This window comes from Helianthus annuus, chromosome 9, assembly GCF_002127325.2.
Source record: "Helianthus annuus cultivar XRQ/B chromosome 9, HanXRQr2.0-SUNRISE, whole genome shotgun sequence".
Taxonomy (NCBI): domain Eukaryota; kingdom Viridiplantae; phylum Streptophyta; class Magnoliopsida; order Asterales; family Asteraceae; genus Helianthus; species Helianthus annuus.
This window is the reverse complement of record NC_035441.2, coordinates 31043082-31068140: the sequence shown is the minus strand read 5'-3', so window position 1 is coordinate 31068140 and position 25059 is coordinate 31043082.

The window sequence follows — 25059 nt, the reverse complement described above, 5'->3', positions numbered from 1 at the left end:
CAGCGGAAATTAAGATGAACACAAACTTTGTATACAATCAAATGAGAGTAATACTTTTAATCAAACATCTTTACACATAGAACCGAATGATTGAATTTATTTCAAACACGATTACAATGATGATGTATGAATGCAAACTCCCCCTCAGCCCGAGCTCAGTAGTTTGTTCGTGCAAAGAAGACGAATGATGTGAATAGCTAATAGAACAGTACAAAGTACTGTACTATTTATAAGCACTTGCAAACTACTGAGCATCTTTAGCTGACGTCACCATGAAAGTCACATCTAACCTCCTAACAAACTCTAACCTCTGATCTATACAGAAACTGCTTGTGTTAACTACTGCTATTACATTCTATTACATAACAGACTATAGAACAACTGCTGCAACCTTCTACTGCTGTGAACCCAGCAGCACTTGTCCGGATCAGCAGTGCTTGACTCAAGGCAGTAGATTGAATCAGCAGGACTTGAGTCTTCATCAGATCTTTAATTGAGCAGCAGTTATTGGTCAGCAGTTAGTAAGATCAGCAGATAGGAGGTCATCAATTGTTGTAATCACTTTCAAGGGGAGAGATATGCATATCAGCATCTGCTTATTCTGAATCCACTGAGCTGACCCAGTTTTGGCTTTACATTATCTGTTCCTCTGATAGGGTTCAATCCCAACAATCTCCCCCTGGAACAGATAATGCCAAAACTCTTCATTATTGTGGATATTTTTATTGCCTCATCAACAACTCCCTTATCTGGCCTTTAAATTGCAATTCAAAGCTAAGGGCATCTGTATCTTCATCATCCCTGCTAAGTGAAAGATCAAGGAGATCCTGCAAATCTTCAAGACTCAGGCCAAGAGCTTGTTCCCTTGATATTATCTTCACTTCTCCACCAGACCTGAGCAAAGTCAATACGCGGATCTGTTTGTCAGTTGCCCACTTTTGTATTTTTGAGCCTGGTGGGTTTCTTGGGAGATGCTTATTTGCAGAAGTATTTGGAGAGGCTGGCCGGTTCATCACTGGCTGAGCAGTGGGAGCAAAATTTTCTTGTTCAAGTTCTTCTTTCAACGTTCTTAACATGCCTTCTTTTACAACATCATTGCCAGTAAGAATATCTTGAACTGTTTCAGCACCTAGCTGGCTTTGACTCCTTCTTTTGTAAAAGGCAGTACCAGCTGGAGCAGTGGATCTCCTGATTTGCAGCTTTGATGGTCCTTTTGAAACCGCTGCTTCAGGGTAGTCAGGTTTTTGAGGGATTTTAGGATCTTTCTTCCTTAATTCCTCCAACCTTCTGTAGGTTGACCTGACCAAATCTTCCTTCCATCTAGCTACTTGTCTTTTGGTGCCAAATTCAGCAACAACCAATTCTTCTTTCATTCTTTTCAGTTCCAACTGCTTTTCAGGTACATTCTTTTTGAACTTTGCCCAATCAGGAGGAGTGTGAGTGACTTTCCTTTTTATCATAACTTGAATTCTGGCTGATTCAGCTTCAAGCTCTGGGATAGTCCACTCTTTGTACATGTGTCTCTCTCCTTTGTATTTCTTGTAAAACATGATGCTTTCAATGTAGTCTTTCTTCAGAGTTTCAGCTGCTCTTTCAGAAATTTGTTGACTAACATTCTTTGCAAAACGTTCCAGGGAATTGACTTGGGTAAGCAGATATTGGTAGTATCTTGAAACTTCTTTGTTAGATTTCCCTTGTGAGTTGCTTTGTGAGATATCCTCTGCTTGTTTGGCCTTTATTTTCAAATATTCATCAATGTTTTTGGGCCATGGATATCCTTTGATTGAGGGCAAACTCCTTTTAGCAGGGTCATCCTCAGTATAGAAGGATTTTATCTCTTCTCTGACAGCTTCTAGTTCAAGAGGAAATTGAACACCTGCAGGAGGTAAAGGTTTGTGCATTGGAACAGAAGAAAGTGAAACTGGTTTTGGTATATTGACAAGAGCTAAAGGTTTTGAAGATGTTTGGGATGGTGAAGTGACATCATCTTTACGAGTTAGCCTCCTCCTCTTTATTTGAGGAAGGACTGATGATGTTTTGGACGGAAAGGTGGTTGTAGTAGCAGTGGTTTGTGATAGACTAACAACTATTGAAACAACTGGTGTTCCAACCACTGTTGTCTTTACAACAGATGTTTTAACATCTGCTGTCTTCTGCCTTTTGACAGGAGGTGATTGTGATTTTGGTGGTGATGGTGGTAAAGCAGTAGATGAAGTGTGTGTTGAGGTGGTGTGTGTTGAAGTAGGAGCAGATGTTGAAACTACTGAGATACCAACAGCAGTTGATATAACAGAGGTTACAACACCAGTTTTGGGAGGTGGTTTTTGAACAGACTTTGAACGCCTGACCGGAATGGATTTGGGTAGCCTTACTTTTCTAGTAGGCTTCTTCTTTTCATCAAAAAGATTTTCATCATCTCTTGACCCTGTAGTACCCTGATCCGGATAATCCACCTTGGCTTTCTTTTTGGCCTCTCTATCCCTTTTTACACAAGCAAGTGCTTCTGCAAGTGCATTTGTAGTCTCATCAATCTTCTTACTACCATCTGGCAAAGGGATCTGCTTGGTCATATTTGAATTTTCTGGTGCATCAGTTATTCCCTTTCTTCTCCATTCTTGAATTTTCTCCCCCTTTTTAGCATTATCTTCAGGGAGGTGATCAATGAAAAATACTGGTGGAGGAGCAGTGCCAGTGGTGTGCAGGATCTGAGTTTTGAGAGCCTTTAGATCAGCCTGAGTGTCTTTGAACCTAGACTCCATAGCATTTCTCAGCTGTTGAACATGTTTTTCATGTTGCTGATCTGCCAGTTGTTCCTGATGATGGAGATAAGGTTGAAAGAGATTCTAGAGCTCATTTGTAGCAGGTGCTTGTTGTAGAGCAGGTGCTTGAGGTGGAACAACAGTGGATTGTACCTTTTGTACCTGTAACAACTGCTGGAGCATATTTTTGAGCTCTGCAACAGAGTTATCAAGTTTTTCAACACGATCCGTCAATTTCTGGTACTTTAAATCATCACCCAATTTAATGGGATCATCTGATTTCCCACTAACAGTGGTTTTATCAGTGGCAGATGTAGGGAATTTATTCCAAACACTAACCACTGATGCCCCTTTTTCTTGGTACTGGGGTCTTCTTCCTTCAACACTTGACAACCTTTTGATGATGTCAGTTGGATATATAAATCCACTGGTGGTTGGCAGAGGTGCTATGTAAGGAATTGCCTCCAAGGAAGTCTTATTAATGAAACCACTGCCCAACTGTAAACCTGTAGGTTCAACAGTTGTAGTGGCTGCTTCACTTGGATTACCACAAAGAGTTACTTGTAACTCGATGGGTGTAACCTCCTCAGGTTTTGTTGGTGGGTTAGCAATGGATGATACAGCAGGCCCAGTCATTTGTTGTGGTATATTCTCATTGACAGGTGATTGAGAAGGACTGGATAGTGCCTGGTTCAAGTCAATTGCATCCAACAGTAGTTGTGTTTTTGGGGGAATTGAGGATGTGATGGTGGTTTTAGAAGGCGGAATTGCTCCGGGCATTGAGCTGTGGATGATGGAGACAAGTGTATCCAGAGCATCATGATGTGGTGGCCCTTTGTGTACAACCTGTCCTTTTTGTGAAGAAGCAGGAGGAGTTATGGTTATGGGTTGAGATATTTGTACCAACTGCTGTGAGGAAGAAGCAGCAGTGGTTGCTAGTGACATTTGTGTTGTCACAGGCATTAACTCTGGTATCTCATCTGCCAGAGTTGCCTTTTTGATTGGTTTGGAGGGTTTTTGATTTTTCTTTTTGGATGGCCTTTTTGGTTTGGTAGGTGTGGGTTTCAAAACAGTTGTTCTGCTGCTTTGATCACCTAGAGCAGTAGGCTCAGCAACAGATACCTGAGGAGCAGTGGTAACTGCTAAAGTCTGCTCAGGTACCCCTGCTTGTGTTTTGCAAGGTGCTAACATACGTGAAAATGTTTCAGATGTTAGACAGTTTATTGCAGTTATTTCACCTTGGTTTATTAGAAGCAAATCATCCTTACTGAATTTCTTTTGAAAATAATAGCTTAAAAACCTTGGAAACAGTAAAAATGATTTACTTTCAACATTATTAACCAAATCTTTAAAGATTTCCCGAGAATAGTTATAATTTTCTTCTTGAAGAATCGCATATCCCAGATTTTGAATCTTTATAGGGATCTCATTGAAAGAAGTGGTTTTGTTTGAAACACATACTAGGAGGGTATGAAATAAAAATCTTGTTGCAGGAGGAAAATAACCCTTTTCTAAGGTCAGTTTCGTCATCATTGTGGCTTCCTACCCTCTTTCAATGAAGTCAATGTGCAACTCGTTTTTGGTGAAGGAAGTTTTACCTGCCTGGTCATCGAGTTGAAAGACTTCGGAGATGGATTGTGGTGTAATGTGAACAGCTTTACCCTTAATGGAAGATTTGATTTCAGTTGCAATGTCTCCTTGTTTTTCAAGGGTTGCATTCTTCCAAAACTCCCTTTGGGTTGCCAAGTAGATGGGTGCATCGGCGGTGAGCAAAGTTTTGTACTTTGATTTTGCCAAGATGGTGATGATGGAATCGAAAACATCTGTGGTTCCTGGTTTTGTGAGAAGACCCAGGAGATTGTGAGATTTTTTGAATGGAATGTCAGTGATGATTTCCTTTTGAGAGGCTGTTTTCGAGGATTTTGATGTGGGTTTTGCAGATGACTTCGATTTTGTCATTTTTGAAACGATTTATCGAAGGAATTTTGTGGGAAATGGAAAGAAAAACTGCTTTGAGAAGAGAATTTTTGTGAATTCAATTCGATAGTAAAACCCTGTTTGGATGGTGAGTGGGGAGTTTTATAGGAGAGAGTGAATGCTGACGTGGCAGCCGTTACAAAAAGTCTGACTGCTATGTACTGCCCACGTGACAACCACTGGTGAAAATGAAGGACAGTACTTTTGGTGAAAGCAACGGATGAAAGCAGTGGAAAGGGGGCAGTGGATGATTTTTACTATCAGTAGATAGCATATCAGTGGATAAGACACTGCTTTTGAACAACAATGGTTATCAAGGAATGAGAGAACAGAGGTTGCCTTTCAGCAATGGGCATACTTTTTGATGTAGAGCAGACTTTTGAACAATCAGTGGTTATGGCAGACTTTTAAGGATTTTAATGAAATTTTCATTTTTAAGCTATTTTTAAGGATGGATTTTTGATTTTCTGAAAACATTTTGTTGCTTTTATTCATAGAAAACAAGATGTTGCTTGTTATTCCATGTTCAGCATCCCAATCCTAGAGACCAGACTTTCAAAAGTGGCTGTATCAAGTGCTTTTGTGAGCACATCTGCCAGCTGGTCTTTAGTTGGGACATGATGCAGAGAAATCAAACCTTTTTCATAGCAATCTCTCACAAAGTGATGTCTGATGTCGATGTGTTTGGTGGTAGAATGGGAAACTGGATTTTTGATGATATTTTCTGCTGCCTGGCTATCCAGCATAAGTGGTGTCTTTAAGGCAGTGATTCCAAAATCCAGTAACTGATTTTGAAGCCACAGGAGTTGGGCTGTACAGCTTGCAGCAGCAATGTATTTAGCCTCAGCAGTGGATGTTGAAACTGCTGCTTGCTTTTTGCTTTGCCAAGAAACTAAGCAATCACCTAGAAACTGGCACCCTCCTGAAGTGGACTTCCTTGTTGTGTGGCAACCAGCAAAGTCACTGTCTGAGAAACCTGAAAGCTTGATATTTCCATTAGCTGGATACCAGATACCAAGTGTGGGAGCACCTTTTATGTATCTGAGAATCCTTTTTACAGCAATGAGATTAGATTTTCTAGGAGCTGATTGACTTCTTGCACAGACACATGTTGCAAACATGATGTCTGGTCTAGATGCAGTTAGGTACAGTAAAGACCCAATCATGCTTCTATAAAGTGTTTGGTCAATCAGCTCATCCTTTTCATCAGACATGACCAGTTTATTTGTGGCCATGGGTGTGCTGCATGGTTTACAATCATTCATATCAAATTTGGTTAAAAGTTCTTTAGCATATTTGCTTTGATGAATGAAAGTTCCATTTTGCATTTGCTGTACTTGGAGACCAAGAAAGCATTGCAGCTCACCCATTGCACTAATTTCAAACTCAGCTGTCATGAGTTCTCTAAACTCTTCACACATTTTGGTACATGTGCTTCCAAAAATAATGTCATCCACATAAATTTGGACAATCATTAAATCTTTCCCTCTCCATTTAAGAAACAGTGTTTTATCAATGGTACCTCTTTTGAAACCATTTGAGAGTAGAAAGTTGGAAAGAGTTTCATACCAGGCCCTTGGTGCTTGTTTCAGGCCATACAAGGCTTTGTTTAGCCTGTAGACATGATCAGGATAAAATGGATCCTCAAAGCCTGGAGGTGGACATACATATACCTCTTCTTGCAATGTACCATAGAGGAAAGCACTTTTGATATGCATCTGAAACACCTTCATGTTGTGGTTGACAGCAAAGGCCAGGAACAGTCTGATAGCTTCCAATCTTGCAACAGGGGCGAATGTTTCATCATAATCAATCCCCTCTTCCTGTCTGTAACCTTGAACCACAAGCCTAGCTTTGTTCTTGACAACAATGCCCCTTTCATCTGTTTTGTTCTTGAAGACCCACTTTGTGCCAATGGGACTGGCCTCTTTTGGCAGTGGTACAAGCTCCCATACTTGTTGTCTCTTGAACTATTGGAGCTCCTCTTGCATGGCTTCTACCCAGCTGTTGTCTTTCAGTGCCTCTTGGTACTTGACAGGCTGATGGAGTGATAGAAAACCAGCAAAAAGACAAATGTTTTGGGTTTGGCTTCTTGTGAGCACCCCTTCATTGATGTTGCCAATGATTTGATCAGGTGGATGTGATCTCAAGAAGATTAAATCTCCTTGATATGGTATGATGGCATTTGTTGGTGAAGGCTGCAAATGTGTATCATCTGAGCTAACCACTGCTGGTGACTTTGATGACCCAACAGTGGCTTCAAAAGGTGGTGGAATGGGTGGTAATGGAGTGGACCACTGCTGACTTTTATCCACTGTTTGAGGACTTTTATCAGCAGTAGTTGAGGATATGGAAGCAGTGGTGGATGGGCTACTTTGATCAACAACTGTTGATGCAGCAGTGGTTGAGCTTTGACAGTTGTTTTGAACAACTGATGCTTTCCCTTTTGTGGCAGACATTTGAGGGATGATGACTTCATACCCATAGTCTGGTGTTGTATCCTCTGATGGACCTGCACTGTTAGTCTTGACAGCAGTATTTTCAAAAGTGAATTTTTCAAGATCAAACAGTTCAGCAGGATTTTGCTAGGATTTTCATTGATGAAAGTTCATTGAACTTTACATCCAAAGTCTCCTCCACTACCTTGGTCCGTGCATTGAACACTTTGTAGGCCTTGGCAGTGGTTGAGTATCCCAGAAAATAACCACAATCAATTTTGGCTGCAAATTTTGAAATGGAATCTTTTAAGTTCAAAATAAAGCATGGGCAGCCAAGTACCTTGAAGTATGAGATCAGTGGTTTGATTTTATACAGAATTTCATAGGCAGTCTTTTTGTGCCTGGGGTTGATTAAAACTCTGTTCTGGACATAGCAAGCAGTGTTTACTGCCTCTGCCCAGAAAGTTAATGGCAAACCTGAATCTGCAAGCATGGTTCTGGCAGCCTCAATCAAAGTTCTGTTCTTTCTTTCAACAACCCCATTTTGCTCTGGTGTTCTAGGGATGATGTACTGCCTTACAATCCCTTTCTTCACACAGAAGGCATCCAACTCCCTATTTTTAAATTCTGTGCCATTGTCACTCCTAAAGCTTTTCACTGGAAGATCAAATTGCTTTTCAACCTGTGTCACAAAGTCTTGCAAAATGCCTGCAGTTTCATCTTTAGAGTGCAAAAAGAAAGTCCATGTAAACCTAGAAAAGTCATCAACTATAACTAAACAATATCTTTTCTTTTTGAGGCTCATGACTTGAACTGGGCCAAACAAATCCATGTGCAGCATTTGCAAGCACTGGGTTGTTTTGGACTCCTCAATGGACTTGTAGGAACTTTTATGCTGTTTTCCTTTTAAACAGGAAATGCAATGTTCAGGACATGAAAACAATTTTTGTGGTAGGCCTCTCACCAAACCATTTTTTGAAATTTCTGTTATTGTCTTAAGATTTGTGTGTCCCAGTCTTTTGTGCCAAAGTTCTGTCTCTTTGTTAGAGGCAGCTGAGAACAGACAGGCATCAGCTCTGGGACACTCTTTAGACATGTCAACAACATAAACATTGCCACTTCTTTGAGCAACAAGTTTTGTTTGACCATTTTTAATTATTGCTTCAATCTTTTTGACCATTTCTGGTCCAACAATCCTACAACAGTCTTTTGTGAAGAATGACCCAAACCCTTTGTCACTCATTTGAGACACACTCAGAAGGTTGAATTTTAGATTGTCTATTAGATTGACATTTTCAAATTTTACATTGCCAGATTGCACTGTTCCAGACCCCAGAACTTTCCCTTTACTATTATTTCCAAAGGATATATCACCCCCACCATGGATTTTAAAGTCTTTGAGGAGGGCTTTACATCCTGTCATGTGCCTGGAGCCTCCATTATCTACATACCATAGACTATCAAAGCATGCAGAAGCTCCCTGCACATGAAGTAAAAGGATTAGTTCATTAAGGACTCCAAAGCCAACAGGGCTTTGGATGGGGTCTTAACAGTGTCTGGTATGGATTCAATGTGATGGGCAGTGGTTAAGTCGGGGGTTTGGACAGTTTTAGTACTGTTTTTTGCTAACCACTGTTGGGGTTCTTGCCCAATCAACTGCTGGTAACCGAAAGGATGCCTATTCACTCTGGGTTTAGAGGGCTTTTTGTAGACCTCATAAACGTGTGGAATCCTTTGGTAAGACTGTTTTTCCTTGCCCTTTCTGAATTGATTGGCAGGAGGTGCATCAGTAACCTGAACATCTCTTTTGACAGATGTTTGGTTCAGCTGCTTTGTGACAGCTGTTTGAACTGGCACAAACAGTGGTTGTCTCTTTGTGAACTTGACAGATGGTGAAGATGCTGATGAACTCAAGGATGTTTTAGCCATGTACTCATTCTTCTTTTCATTGAAGTTTTTGAGGTACACACATGCCTGAGTTTTATGGTTTGTTTTACCACAAACACTGCAACTTTCAGCTGAAGTAGTGACACTTGTTTTGGTTAAGTCATAAGCTTTTAGATGGAAACAATCTTTTGTTAGATAATTCCTCTTCTCACAGAATTCACAAAACAAGTTATCAATTTTCTCTTTCTTCTTCCTCTTTTCAGACTCCTTTATAGCAGAGGTTTTGACCACTGCTGGAATATCCTTAAGAGAATGACTTTAGCTTTTGGAGCCTTAACACCATCAGTTGATGTAAAGTCGATTGGCTTGAAATTTTCAAGGATATCACACTCATCAGACCATCTTGGTTTAAATTGATGATTTTCAATCTCCTCAAATGCAGAGGGACCCACTGGTCAAATTTGACTTCTTGGCCATCCTTGTTTGTTGGGATGAACTCAGTAGTTTCATCAGTGGTTGAAACAGATTTTCCAAAAGCAGTGTTTTCATCATCATGTTTTCTATAACCAACCCCAAATTTTACATTGCTTTTTATCTGTTTCTCAAGCATAACCTCATACCCTTTGCATGATTCCACCCATTTTTCACAAGTGATCTCGGTGGATTCTAACTCCTTTTTGCAAACTTGGTATTTTTCTACCATAGTTTGGAGTTGGGTTTTGGTTATGCTTTGCTCTTCTTTCAAACTGCTAATCTCTTTTTCCTTTTCAGTCAACTTGTTTTTAAGTTCTTTTAAAGATCTTTCAAATTTGACTTCATCAGTTAAGATTTTGTTCCTAAGGTTTTCATTCACCTCTTTGATGTTGGCAAAAGCAATAATGCAATTGTCAGAACATAGTTTTTCTAGAACTTGAGGTGATACCTTGGCAGCAGCCATCATTGCACAATCACATTTAGGATTCTCTTCCTCATCAGCTCTCTCAGCTTTCTTGTCTTCTTCAGACCATAGATCTATCATTGGTTCAATCAGGGCACCTGAACTTTCTCCCAGCAGTATTTCATCAGTCACAGCAGTAACCACTGCTTCAGTCACCTCTTCCACTGTTTCAACCTTCAGCTGTTCCTCCTCAGATTCAACCCCCTCTTGTAGTGACTCTAATGCCATCAAACAAAATTCATTGTGAGAAGAATCATTTGAAGCATATAGTGCAAAATTTTCATCATTAAGATTTTCAGGCATACTCCTCCAGTCAACAAACTCTTGACTAAAGAAACTTTGTTGTTCAGGTTATGTAACTACTGGAGCAGTAGTTTGAGGTGCAGATTGCACTTGTGCCTGGGGAGCAGGGGTTTGAACAAATTGGATTTGTGGAGCAGCTGTTTGGACATAATGCACTGGCATAGGGGCAACAGCATAGTGAGCAGTGTTCACATGTGCTGCTGGGGCATATTGGGCATAGTGCACAGTGTTTTGAGTTTGAGGTCTAGCATTTGAACTAGGGTGAGTAACTATGGGACCAGTTGTTTGACTCCTACATTCCCTAGCAAAGTGTCCCAACCTGTTACACTTGTAACACTTGATTTTCGATTTATCCAACCCAACCCTTAGGTTCCCATGAAGACCTGGAAATTTTCTCCCAGTTCTCTTATAAAACTTGCTAGTTCGAACACTTAGCAAGGCCAGTTGGTGCAGGATGTCCATTTCTTCTAGGTCAGTGGGGTCGAAATGCTGTAAATCATTGAGTTCAAAGCTTAAATTGTCTGACAACTGGTTTTCATTTGCAGTGAATGCATAACCTGTAGAGTGAGGATCAGGGTTGTTGAAGTTTGCACCAGCAGTTATGTCAATGAAGTGATCATAACCCTGATCCTTACCACTACCACCAGATTCTTCTTGACCCAGAAGAGCAGTGTTACCGAATGAATAATCATCAACGGTTTTCCCTGACTCTTGTAACTTCCTTTTCTGGTTCAACTCCCTCTCAAAGGTCAGGAGTCGACCATGGAGTTGGGTCAAGGTCAGATCCTTGAACTCAGGTGCAGTTCTGGTGACAATAGCTATTGTGTCCCATTTTTCTGGAAGTGATCTGAGGAACCTGCTATTTTGAGTCGAGTTTGAAAACGTGACCTTAACAAGCCTCAGTTCACTGATGAGACAACTGAAACGCTCAAATTGTTGAGTCAGTGATTCACCTTTAACATGACAAAATGTTTCATACTGTTGGTTTAGGATTTCCCTATTGTTTTCTATGACCTCTTCGGTACCTCCAAACTGTTCCTTAAGTGCGTCCCACAACTCTTTGGCACTGTTACAATGTAACAGTCCAGCATATATTTCGTTGGGGAGCGCTGATGCAACAATACTAAATGCTTTAGCATCTAGTTCAAATTTTTGATAATCCGTTTCAGTATAATTTTCAACAGGTTTAGGAACAAATTTTTTAGCATCTTCAGCGCTTGGCACTGTAGGAACATGAGGACCAAAGATAACAGACTTCCAACAACCTGTGCTTTGTTGAGCAAGGATGTGACCCATCCTCCTCTGCCAGATGTTGTACTCATTTCTTTTTAGCATAGGTGGTTTAAAGAGCGAGCCAATGTTGTTTTTATCGTCCTGAGATTGTGACGTCATTCTTGTTGTTTTACAGGTACTGAAAAATCAACTATAATGGTGATTAATCCTTACTCTGTTTTTCAACGACGAACAAACGATCAGTATCAACTGTTTTGAGCTGAACTATTTACGTCAAAATGATTGTTAAATCAAATTTGACTGTTCTAGCTCTGATACCAATTGTTGGATCTGAGTTTCCTTTTGATTGTACTTTTGTTTGTAAAATAAGATGGAAATGAATGAGTGTGCAGTGGAAATTAAGATGAACACAAACTTTGTATACAATCAAATGAGAGTAATACTTTTAATCAAACATCTTTACACATAGAACCGAATGATTGAATTTATTTCAAACACGATTACAATGATGATGTATGAATGCAAACTCCCCCTCAGCCCGAGCTCAGTAGTTTGTTCGTGCAAAGAAGGCGAATGATGTGAAGAGCTAATAGAACAGTACAAAGTACTGTACTATTTATAAGCACTTGCAAACTACTGAGCATCTTTAGCTGACGTCACCATGAAAGTCACATCTAACCTCCTAACAAACTCTAACCTCTGATCTATACAGACACTGCTTGTGTTAACTACTGCTATTACATTCTATTACATAACAGACTATAGAACAACTGCTGCAACCTTCTACTGCTGTGAACCCAGCAGCACTTGTCCGGATCAGCAGTGCTTGACTCAAGGCAGTAGATTGAATCAGCAGGACTTGAGTCTTCATCAGATCTTTAATTGAGCAGCAGTTATTGGTCAGCAGTTAGTAAGATCAGCAGATAGGAGGTCATCAGTTGTTGTAATCACTTTCAAGGGGAGAGATATGCATATCAGCATCTGCTTATTCTGAATCCACTGAGCTGACCTAGTTTTGGCTTTACCTTATATGTTCCTCTGATAGGGTTCAATCCCAACATGAACCGGGTTTTCAAGCCTATGTTGGATAAGTCGGTAATCGTGTTTATCGACGACATTCTAGTATATTCAAAAAATGAGGCAGATCACGCACATCATTTACAGGAGGTGTTAGAGACACTCAGACGGGAAAGATTGTATGAGAAATTTTCAAAGTGTGCCTTTTGGTTACGAGAGGTACAATTCCTCGGCCACATCATAAGTGTCGATGGAATATTGGTAGACATGTCAAAGATAGAAGCCGTGTCGAAATGGAGCCCTCCGAAGAACCCTTCGGAAATTAGAAGTTTCTTAGGGCTTGCGGGCTAGTACAGGAGATTCATTCAGGATTTCTCCAAGATTGCTTCACCGCTAACTAAATTAACTCGGAAGGAGGAAAGATTCATATGGGGTGTTGAACAGGAAAGGGCGTTCCAAACGCTAAAAGAGAAGTTAACTCCTGCTCTGGTATTAACATTGCTGGACGGAGTCGAAGATTTGGTAGTCTACTCGGATGCGTCGCATTCGGGGCTCGGATGTGTTTTGATGCAACGAGGCAAAGTGATAGCTTATGCCTCGAGGCAACTAAAGGTGCAAGAAAAGAAATACCCCACGCATGATCTTGAATTGGTGGCGGTGGTATTCGCGCTAAAACTATGGTAAATACTTCTTCGATCATAAGGAGTTCAATATGAGACAGAGGCGGTGGTTGGAAACGGTGAAAGACTCTGATTGCGAAATACATTATCACCCCGGGAAAGCCAACGTCGTGGCGGATGCTTTGAGTAGGAAAACAGATTATGATCCAATACTAGTGCGGTAGATGCAACTTGTTGTAACTTCGGGTTTACTTGAACAAATCCGAGAAGCACAAGCCGAGGCAATAAAAGAGGAAAATTGGAAGAGAGAAAGAATCGTTGGCCAGCAGGAAGAGTTAACAGCTAATAACAACAGGTTGAAAACCCGGTTTGGCAGAATATGGATTCCTAACTCGTGTGGAGTTAAAAAGCTTCTGCTCGACGAAGCACACAAAATTCGTTACTCCATCCATCCGGGAGCAACCAAGATGTACAATGACTTGAAACAAAATTACTGGTGGCCTGGAATGAAAAGGGATGTGGCTAAGTATGTGGAAAAATGTTTGACTTGTCTACAAGTCAAGGCGGAACATCAAAGAACTTATGGTAAGCTTCAGCCATTGGACATTCCAGTTTGGAAATGGGAATATATCACCATGGACCTATTGACCAAACTACCAAGGATGAACCGAGGATTCGATGTTATATGGGTGGTTGTGGATAGACTGACGAAGGGTGCTCACTTTATTCCTATACGTGAGACTTATACTTCAGAAAAGATGTCAGAGGTGTATACAAACGAGATAGTGGCACGCCACGGAGTACCGGTATCCATCGTGTCTGACCGGGATACCCGGTTCACTTCAAACTTCTAGCGAGATTTCCAAGAACGGATGGGAACAAAACTTTTTATCAGCACTGCATACCAGCCTCAAACGGATGGGCAGAGTGAAAGAACGATACAGACACTAGAAGACATGCTGAGGGCGTGTATTATCGATTTCGGGGGCAGTTGAGAGGTGTGTTTACCGTTGGCAGAATTCTCTTATAACAACAGTTATCATGCCAGTATCGGCATGGCCCCGTATGAGATGCTATATGGTAGAAAATGTAGAACCCCGGTGTGTTGGGGTGAAGTGGGTCCGCGTGAATTGGCCCATAAAGATGTAGTTCAAGCCACTAATGAGAAAATTGATGTGGTACGAGCACATTTGAAAGCGGCCCAAGACAGACAAAAGTCTTATGCCGACAAAAGACGGAAACCGATTGAATTTCAGGTGGGTGACAGGGTTATGCTGAAAGTATCCCCATGGAAGGGCGTTATTCGATTAAGAAAAAGGGGAAAGCTAAGCCCGAGGTATATTGGGCCATTTAAAATCATCGAACGGGTTGGAAAGGTAGCATATCACCTTGAATTACCGGACGAATTAAGCGGAATCCATGGCACGTTTCATGTGTCACAACTCCGAAAGTTTTTAGCTGAGGAAACGGCTTATATCCACTACGATGATATCAAGGTGGGCAATAGCCTTAACTATGCGGTAAGGCCAATTGAGAATCTAGATCAGAAGGTTAAGGATTTGCGGAATAAAAAAATTGATCAAGTGAAGATCAAGTGGGAGCATAGAAAAGGGTCAGATAGTACATGGGAATCCGAAGACGAGATGCGACGTCTCTACCCAACATTATTCGGTACGTATTCCGGTTTCGATGACGAAACCCTTTTAAGGGGGATGGACTTGTAACACCCCGAAAATATAAATCCTTTATTATATATATATATATATATATATATATATATATATATTATGTCGGTAAATAAACAAAATGAACTAACTAGGAATAAAAATAACCTACTTAGATAGAAGTCTTGTAATGACATGTGAGTGGGTTAAAACACTTAAAATAAAAACTTGATGATAGTTGAGGGACCAAAGGTGTTAAAACTGAAACTAATTTTATTTAAAAAAAAATTAAACACCAAACACACACTAGTGTGTTTGTCTGGTTGGTCAAACACAGGGGGCGACCAAGAGCTCACCTCTAAACCCTAGTTCTTGCAAAATTTGCCAAATTGAAGGATCAAAACAGTTCCAAAACGAAATCAGAGCATAGATTAGTGATCTCCTCAGTGAAGGGATCATAAGGTGTTGATGCATGAAATGTCTGTTGACTACGTCTGCATTAGGTCTTAGGTCAAGATAGGTCAACATAGGAGCTAGAAAGTCGAAATATGTCTTAATATTGTAGTTTCGCTTATGTGTCATAAGTTAGATATAGTTCCGCTCATAGGGTATCAGGTGGTTCCGCTTTTATGTCATCTTGGTAGTTCCGCTCATATGGCAGTCCATATGAGCGAAACCTGCTAGGCTATAAATACCTGATCAGTTCATTTGTGTAGGGACGTTGGAGCGGAACTAGGTCATACGTTTTGTAACGAAACTCTGTCAAATTTGATTCAGAAAGCGTATAAAGAGAAGGAATTGAATAGGAAAAGCTGTGTAACTTCATTTACGTTGATTCCGCCTTTGTATGTGAAGATGAACGTTCTCAACTGACTGTTTAGGGTCGGAACACGGTCCAACAACTGGTATCAGAGCTCAGGACGAGGAGTTCATACTACTACAGCTTGATTCTACCAAATTCTCTCATTTCTACTCACTTTCTCTCATACTTTTTCGATTTGAACTGGTTCCTACGGTTGAAATGGCCTAAAAATCGAGTATAACGTGTAAAACATACAATTAGCAAACCCTAGAAAGTTTCAGGTTAAAACACGGCTTAAAAATGGTTAAAATCAGTTAAAAACTAGGTTCCGCTTATCCGGACATACAGGTTTCGCTTTTACGGTACTTTCGCTCGAAAGAACTTGATAAGTTTCGCTCATACGGACTTGAGGGTTTCGCTTGAACGGACATTTCACTTTCGCTCAGAAGGACAACCTATAGTTTCGCTTTTACAAACAATTATAGTTTCGCTTATCTCTCATTGTTTGGTTTCGCTTATCTGTCATTGTCTGGTTTCGCTTATTCAGACATACACTGTTTCGCTTTTGTGTCACTATTGTTCAAAATCTCGAAAATTTTTCTAAGTGTTGGCTGATTTTGCAGGTACACTCAAGATGGATGATATATTCTTGAATCCGTTTAGTGACATGTACGCGTTCACGGGAAATTCAGGAAATGATGATACTTCATCAAGCAAAGAAAATGAGAATCCGCCGAAAGAGAAGAAAAAGGAAGCTTGGGAATCGGAAAGTGCTTTTGGAACTTTCAATAAACCTCCAAAGCTAATGGCTATCGAGGAATACAGTCAGTGGTCAAGAAAGTTTGAAGATTGGTTGATGGCATTTGCATTTCCCAGTTGGAAAAGTTTAAAAAACGGTTATGAAAATGGAAACAAAAATGGTGAAACGTTAAGATCTGCTGAAGAGATTGATGCATTTGTAGCAGAGCAAAAATGTGTGGTATTGTTATTTCAATCCGTTCGGGAAGACATAATCTCATTGATCAATTATTCAAATGCAAAAGATCTCTGGAATAAGCTAGAAAAAAAAATGTCTAGGAAGTGCTGAAATTGTAAAAAGTAAAAAGAAACTTCTTAAGAAAGAGATTGATATGTTTGGTTGTCTAAAGAATGAGTCAGTCTGTAAAATGATAGAAAGGTTTGGTCATCTGAAGCTGGAATTAGCAACACATGATATCAGATTTCCTGATGAAGAGCTTGTTGACAAACTGTTCGATTCATTACCAGACGAGATGGATTGGAGATATTATGCGCTTATGCTGAAAAACACTATCGAGCCTGCAAAGTTGACTGTGGATTTGGTGATTGAGAGACTTGAAAGTCATGAGCTGGAACTGAAGAAGACATACAAAGTCAATCACTCATCTTACCACAAAAATTTGAAGTTGTATTATCCAAAAAGCATGATGCCAAAAGCAACTTCTCCCAAGACTGCGTTTACTGCTGAGAATGTGTCCACATCAAGCAAAGATAGTCAAAGTGGTCAAAGCAGTGGAAATCACAGTGGTTATCATAGTGGATCTTCATCATCTGCAAGTCATTCTGATGCAAAGAATCGTTTTCAATGTAACATTGCAATAGACTTGAAGAATGCTCAGAATTTTGATGAGGAGTCGGCCAAACAGCAGATGATCTTCCTAGCATTGGTGTTGGAATCGTATAAAGGGTTAGTAGCTGGGAAGATAGGCAACACCAACCTAACGAAAGAGGACTATGATCAAATAGATCCTGAAGAAATGGAGTTGATCGATATTCGTTGGGCTATGGCAAGTGCTGTTCGTCGAGCACAGCGTTTTATGGAAATTACCGGCAGGAAGACAATTGGTGGTCCATCTACCAAGCTGGGGTTCGATAAATCCAAAGTGACGTGCTTCAATTGTAAGCAGAAAGGTCATTTCAAGCGAGAATGCAGAAACGCATATGCTGATGAATCGGAAAATCCTTTCAAAGATGATTATTACAAGAAGGCAATTTATCATCAGAATAAATCCGAGCCGCCTAGATTGAAGCAGGTTGAAGACAACAAAAAGAAATCTAGAGCTCTTGCGGTGATTTATGATGATGAGGGGTATGATTGGAGTCAAGAGGTTCTACCAGAAGAAGATGCGATTGGTTACGCATTCATGGAGAAAAACGACGAACCTATTCCTTGGAAAGATAACCGAACTGAAGAGCAGAAGTATAGATACAGAAAAATGATTGCTGAGAACAGAATCATTAGAATTTCTGGTACCTATCTGGAAGCAAGAAGAGCGAGAAGATGGGATCCGGACAGGGAGTGTTATCTTGACCCATATGGAAACATTGCGATCGATGACAAAACGCTTGATATCGAAGCCATAATCAAGGAGTTAAAAGAAGAAGATGACTATTGGCAGAATAAATGGTGGGGAACTGGAGACGGGAAAGAGAAAGAAGAGAAAGAGAGAAAGGAGATAGAAGAGCAAGAGAAATCAAAGAAGATTGATACTGGGGTTATTGATACGACGCAGGAGTTGACTGCTGAGAACTTGGGAAAAATGGCTGACAAAGTGCTGGCTGCTAAGGCACTTGAGGTAGACTCTAACTCCGTGTCTGAGTCAAAAAGCCAGGTCAGTTCAAACGTGTCAACAAATGCGTCAGGTAAGAAAATTGATGGAAATGTTGATTGAAAAAATTGCAACAAAGAGTGCAAATTTTGTAATACTGTCACGTATCTCAACGGAAAGAAAGTTGATGATCTGACAGCAAAGGTTAGAAGCGTTGAGAATCAAATTCTCAATCGTGACAAAACAGTTAAAGCTTCAACTGAACGGATAAGAGATTTAACTAGCCAAATTGAAAATGATAAAATTGATCATGAAAAAGTTAAAAAAGAAAATGAAAAGTTAATTCGTGAAAACCGTCAAATTTTTGAAAAGTTTGAAAAACTCAAAAGCACAGTGAAAGATAGTGATGATCGAAATGGTAAAACTTTTAAAGAAAACGAGCATTTAAAAGCAGTGCTGAGAGTAAAAGAAGAATCAATCGATAAACAACTGGATGAAATTGCTAAATTGAAACTTAAATTTCAAGAGGCTGAAATTGAAAATGAGCGAATCCAGTTGAAGCTTAATAGTTACAGTTCTGCAAGCTTTGTTTTGCAACACATTGTTCCCAAACCCATAGGGAAAAACAAAGCTGGCGAAGATGTTTATTCTGATGGAACCGGGGTGGGTTTTCATAGAGTTCCACCACCTGTTCTTGATAACTACACGAAAAAAGCAATCGGGGTTGGTTGAAATTGAGGAAGAAAGTGAAGTAAAACTTCCGGAGAACATTGATGTCACGTTCACATATTCCAATGACGACAGTGTTCAAAATGATATTGTAAAAGGTGTTGTTTAAAATGTTCTAAAAACGGATAATGACACTACTGAGGAAGATGGGTGTTTCTTGGACAAATACATTCCGAAACAAAAGTCCAAGAACAACTTACATGAAGAATCAAATCTTGTCATGTACAAGATGTTGGGTTCAGATAAGTTGTTTTCGGATTCAGAGTTTCCGATCGAGAATGTAAACATGAACAAATTGACTAATGTTTTCAAATTGGTTGAAGTTGAGTTGTCAGAAGTGAACAATCTGAGTCAAAAGAAGAGTAAAATGAGGTTTGAGAAAGAAAAAGTTTACAACAAGAAATCTGTTAATCCACCACGTTTTTATAATAACAACCGAAACAATTGGTCGAGTGGTTATCAGTGGGGTAAGCATTATCAGAAAAGAAATGTTCCAAACAAGAGGTTTGTTGAGAAGAAAAAGTTTGTGAACAGTTCGAGTTCACTTGCTGATGAAGAGAAAGAAAATTTTTCAAAATCAAACAAAGAGTTCTTTGAGAAAAGAGCTTCTCAGTCTCAATCTGAAGGCACAAGTCGAGTGGTTGATACTCGAACATGCTTTAGATGTAATCAAGTTGGTCACATTGCACGAAAGTGTACCAACGTGAAGTCTAAGACTGAAACTGTGAAGACTCAACAAAAGAAAGTTGATGTAAAGGGTAAAGCACCAATCGTTGTTGAGAAAAAGAGTGTGAAAAATGATAATATCAAAGTGAAAAATGAACCCGTAAAGAAGTCGGTAGCTAAAAATGACAAATTTTACAAACGGGTTGCGTTATCTCAACAAGTTTGGAAACCGAAAACAGAGAAAAAGATTTCACCTTCTGAGGATTCAATTCAAGTTGATTATGATGCAAATTTTCCACCTCTTAAGGCTGAAAATTTTAAAATTCAAGTTGCGAGAGTTAAAACAGTCAAGGTTACACCTAAGGCTGATGAGGCCTGGGTGGACACCATGTTTGACTAAGCAGTTTGAATTGCCGGAGCTTCCTTGATCGCGAAGCATGATTCGGCATCTTTATTGAAGTTGGTTAAGTCAAAGTTTGTTATATGCAGGATCTTCCAAAACTTGTATCCAGATGGATCATGGATAGTGGAGCTTCAAGACATATGACAGGGAAGACCGCGTTGCTGTATGATGTCAGAAACATAAATGGAGCATACGTAGGTTTTGCGGGTAATCAAGGAGGAAGGATTATTGGTGAAGGAACGTTATCCAACGGGATTGTGACGTTTGAGAGAGTTGGAGAACAATCTGCTGAGTATTTCGCAGATCTGTGACAGGATGTATACCACTCACTTCCAAAACTTGTGACAGAACGTTATCCAAAGAATATTTGATCTTGAAACCAGGATTTGTTATCCCTGAGGAATGGATTATCATGAGGGCACCAAGAGTTAATGATCTGTATGTGTTGGATATGAGCGTAGCTACTACAACCACGGGTCAGGCTCATTATTTCATGTCCAGAGCAACTGAAAAAGAATCGATATTGTGGCACCGGAAGATGGGGCATATACATCTTAGAAAAATGAATCATTTGGTGCATAACGATTTGGTTACAGGAGTTCATATCAAAGGTTTTCATCTGGAAGGGGAGTGCATTAGCTGTGTAAAAGGCAAGCAGAAGAAAAAGTCACACCCTACAAAGCAAGTCAATTCAGTCTCAAGACCCTTGGAGAGACTTCACATGGATTTGTTTGGTCCGGTGAAAGTCAAGAGTATTATGGGAGATAAATATTGTCTTGTGGTTACTGATGATTATTCCAGATTTTCGTGGGTTTCTTTTGATGCGTGTGTAGTGTAATATATTTTTGATGTATATTTTAAGCCCTTTTTACACTTTTAACCAAGTTTTAAATTTATAAAACACGATATTTACTAACACTAAACACACATATGGGCAAGTGCACCCATCGTGGACGTAGTATAGTATTGGTAAGATACCGAGGTCGTCCAAGGACACAAGAGCTTTTAGTACCGGTTTATCCTCAACGTCTAATCAAATCAAAATGTTAGAAAAGGGTTTTTAAACTAAGAAAATAAAAACTAACTAAATGCTGAAAAATAAAAATAAAATAAAAACAGATAGACAAGATGAATCACTTGGATCCGACTCGTGTATTAGTATAACCTTTGATTATTTTCGCACTTTTGCACTTGTTTAAGAGATTATCTTAGTTATTGTAGTAGGCCCCTCTTTTGAAGGCGACGTGACCCTCAACCCAGTAGTTTGAGTCAGCAAGGATACAATCCTAAAGGGTTGGATTATTGGAAGATAATGAATTAAGTTATTAATGCAAATTATGGTAGGTCCCGCTTTTGGCGGTGATGTTACCCTCGACTAAGTAGTCTGAGTCAGCAGGGATACAGTCCTAAATAGCCGGGTTATAGTATTAATAGTAGTTAACTTATGAAGGGGTCAAAGAGTTTGGATCCCCGCCATCCAATACCTATGGGTATTGAAGGAGATCCTACTAAATTTGACCTAGGTCCCTTGCAGGACCTCTAAACGCTGAACAAGGGCAAGACCCTTACCAAACCGTTCCCTTAACCCCCGACCAGATAGCCAACATACCTCCATATAGACCGTGGAGATATGAATGGTGAAAATCTTTTATTTTATATAGACAGTAAAATAATGCCAAGACACCACGGATAAACGATAAGGAAAGATCACCTTCAACATAAGCAACTTGTTATTAAAGTCATTAATACAAAACCAAATAAAAAGTGCAAAAGATAAAAAATAAAAACTATTATACTAAACACTTATCTTCACCAAGTGATGTAAGAAACTTAGGCAAACATGGCCTTGATTGTCAAGAACTCTTACGATCAATCTTGGATCCCGAGACGACTCACACACTCTATGATGGACAATGGATGATGGTGTTATGGTGGTGGTGGGTGGTGGATGAAGTGTGAGAGAGGTGGTGTGCCAAGGGATGAGTTGCAATGAAGCCAAGCACTCCTATTTATAGGCTGAACAGAAGGCTGGGCACGGCCCCGTGTCCGCTAGACACGCCCCCGTGCCTGTCTGACACTCTCTCTCTCTTCATTAATTGTAATTCGCAATTACAATTAATGCGCCTGCTATACTTTCGCCACGCCCCCGTGTCCGCTGGACACGACCCCGTGGTGGGCAATAGAAGCTTCTATAGGTTTGTCTTTTCTGCTGCTTCTTGGGCACGGCCCCGTGCTGGCTGAGCACGGGGCGTGTTCAGTCTTCTGCCTTCTCTATTTTGCTTGGGAAGATGCTGTTGAGGGGTCGGGCAATCCTCTTATGTTCCTTTTCTTGTATTTATGTTAGATTTAGCTGTCTTTTTGCTTCTTTTGTGAATTTGAGCTCATTTAGTCCTGAAAATACAAAAGGAAGACAAAAACACTCTTTTTCCAACATTAGTACTAAAAAAGGGTTAGTTTTATGCCTCATTTGATGTAATTTATATGTTGCATTTTACACACATCAAATACCCCCACACTTGAACTTTTGCTTGTCCTCAAGCAAAACTCTTTAATATGTGGCTTTCACTCCCAAATGGAATGGGTAGAAGAGAAGGTTTTGGCTTGTCATAGAGTGTCGGGAATCCAAGATCTTTTTGGGTTTTATTTTTATTTATTTACAATCTTATTCGTTATGATTTGTTTAGAACGTTTCATAGGAAAAATTACTTATTTGGGCATAACATGCCTTTGTTTTAAATTCCATTTATATACAAGTTCACATACCTCACAGTCACACTCGGCCGAAGGTGTATTTTTAGTGAATCACTCGAGAGCGGCATGGAACTTATTCCTACCATAAGCTTGCCAAGCAATCAATCCTCCTCCTTTTTAACTTGTTACCTTTGTAAATATCAAGGGGACTTTTTGGGTAAAGGCTTGGGCTAAAGGTGGGTGAGTGGGTTAGTAGAAAAGGGCGAAAAGCGTCTGTTTTCGTAAAACATTTTGTTTTAGTGACTTTATTTTTGAAGTATTTCTTCAAACAAGCTTTTGTTTTAAGAGCTTTGTTTGTTTATTTCTACTTCATCATCATCATTTTTTTAGTCACACGAAAACTGAGCTTGTTACTAAAAGAAATACCCCACGCATGATCTTGAATTGGTGGCGGTGGTATTCGCGCTAAAACTATGGTAAATACTTCTTCGATCATAAGGAGTTCAATATGAGACAGAGGCGGTGGTTGGAAACGGTGAAAGACTCTGATTGCGAAATAAATTATCACCCCGGGAAAGCCAACGTCGTGGCGGATGCTTTGAGTAGGAAAACAGATTATGATCCAATACTAGTGCGGTAGATGCAACTTGTTGTAACTTCGGGTTTACTTGAACAAATCCGAGAAGCACAAGCCGAGGCAATAAAAGAGGAAAATTGGAAGAGAGAAAGAATCGTTGGCCAGCAGGAAGAGTTAACAGCTAATAACAACAGGTTGAAAACCCGGTTTGGCAGAATATGGATTCCTAACTCGTGTGGAGTTAAAAAGCTTCTGCTCGACGAAGCACACAAAATTCGTTACTCCATCCATCCGGGAGCAACCAAGATGTACAATGACTTGAAACAAAATTACTGGTGGCCTGGAATGAAAAGGGATGTGGCTAAGTATGTGGAAAAATGTTTGACTTGTCTACAAGTCAAGGCGGAACATCAAAGAACTTATGGTAAGCTTCAGCCATTGGACATTCCAGTTTGGAAATGGGAATATATCACCATGGACCTATTGACCAAACTACCAAGGATGAACCGAGGATTCGATGTTATATGGGTGGTTGTGGATAGACTGACGAAGGGTGCTCACTTTATTCCTATACGTGAGACTTATACTTCAGAAAAGATGTCAGAGGTGTATACAAACGAGATAGTGGCACGCCACGGAGTACCGGTATCCATCGTGTCTGACCGGGATACCCGGTTCACTTCAAACTTCTAGCGAGATTTCCAAGAACGGATGGGAACAAAACTTTTTATCAGCACTGCATACCATCCTCAAACGGATGGGCAGAGTGAAAGAACGATACAGACACTAGAAGACATGCTGAGGGCGTGTATTATCGATTTCGGGGGCAGTTGAGAGGTGTGTTTACCGTTGGCAGAATTCTCTTATAACAACAGTTATCATGCCAGTATCGGCATGGCCCCGTATGAGATGCTATATGGTAGAAAATGTAGAACCCCGGTGTGTTGGGGTGAAGTGGGTCCGCGTGAATTGGCCCATAAAGATGTAGTTCAAGCCACTAATGAGAAAATTGATGTGGTACGAGCACATTTGAAAGCGGCCCAAGACAGACAAAAGTCTTATGCCGACAAAAGACGGAAACCGATTGAATTTCAGGTGGGTGACAGGGTTATGCTGAAAGTATCCCCATGGAAGGGCGTTATTCGATTTAGAAAAAGGGGAAAGCTAAGCCCGAGGTATATTGGGCCATTTAAAATCATCGAACGGGTTGGAAAGGTAGCATATCGCCTTGAATTACCGGACGAATTAAGCGGAATCCATGGCACGTTTCATGTGTCACAACTCCGAAAGTTTTTAGCTGAGGAAACGGCTTATATCCACTACGATGATATCAAGGTGGACAATAGCCTTAACTATGCGGTAAGGCCAATTGAGAATCTAGATCAGAAGGTTAAGGATTTGCGGAATAAAAAAATTGATCAAGTGAAGATCAAGTGGGAGCATAGAAAAGGGTCAGATAGTACATGGGAATCCGAAGACGAGATGCGACGTCTCTACCCAACATTATTCGGTACGTATTCCGGTTTCGATGACGAAACCCTTTTAAGGGGGATGGACTTGTAACACCCCGAAAATATAAATCCTTTATTGTATATATATATATATATTATGTCGGTAAATAAACAAAATGAACTAACTAGGAATAAAAATAACCTACTTAGATAGAAGTCTTGTAATGACATGTGAGTGGGTTAAAACACTTAAAATAAAAACTTGATGATAGTTGAGGGACCAAAGGTGTTTTTAAAAAAAAAATTTAAACACCAAACACACACTAGTGTGTTTGTCT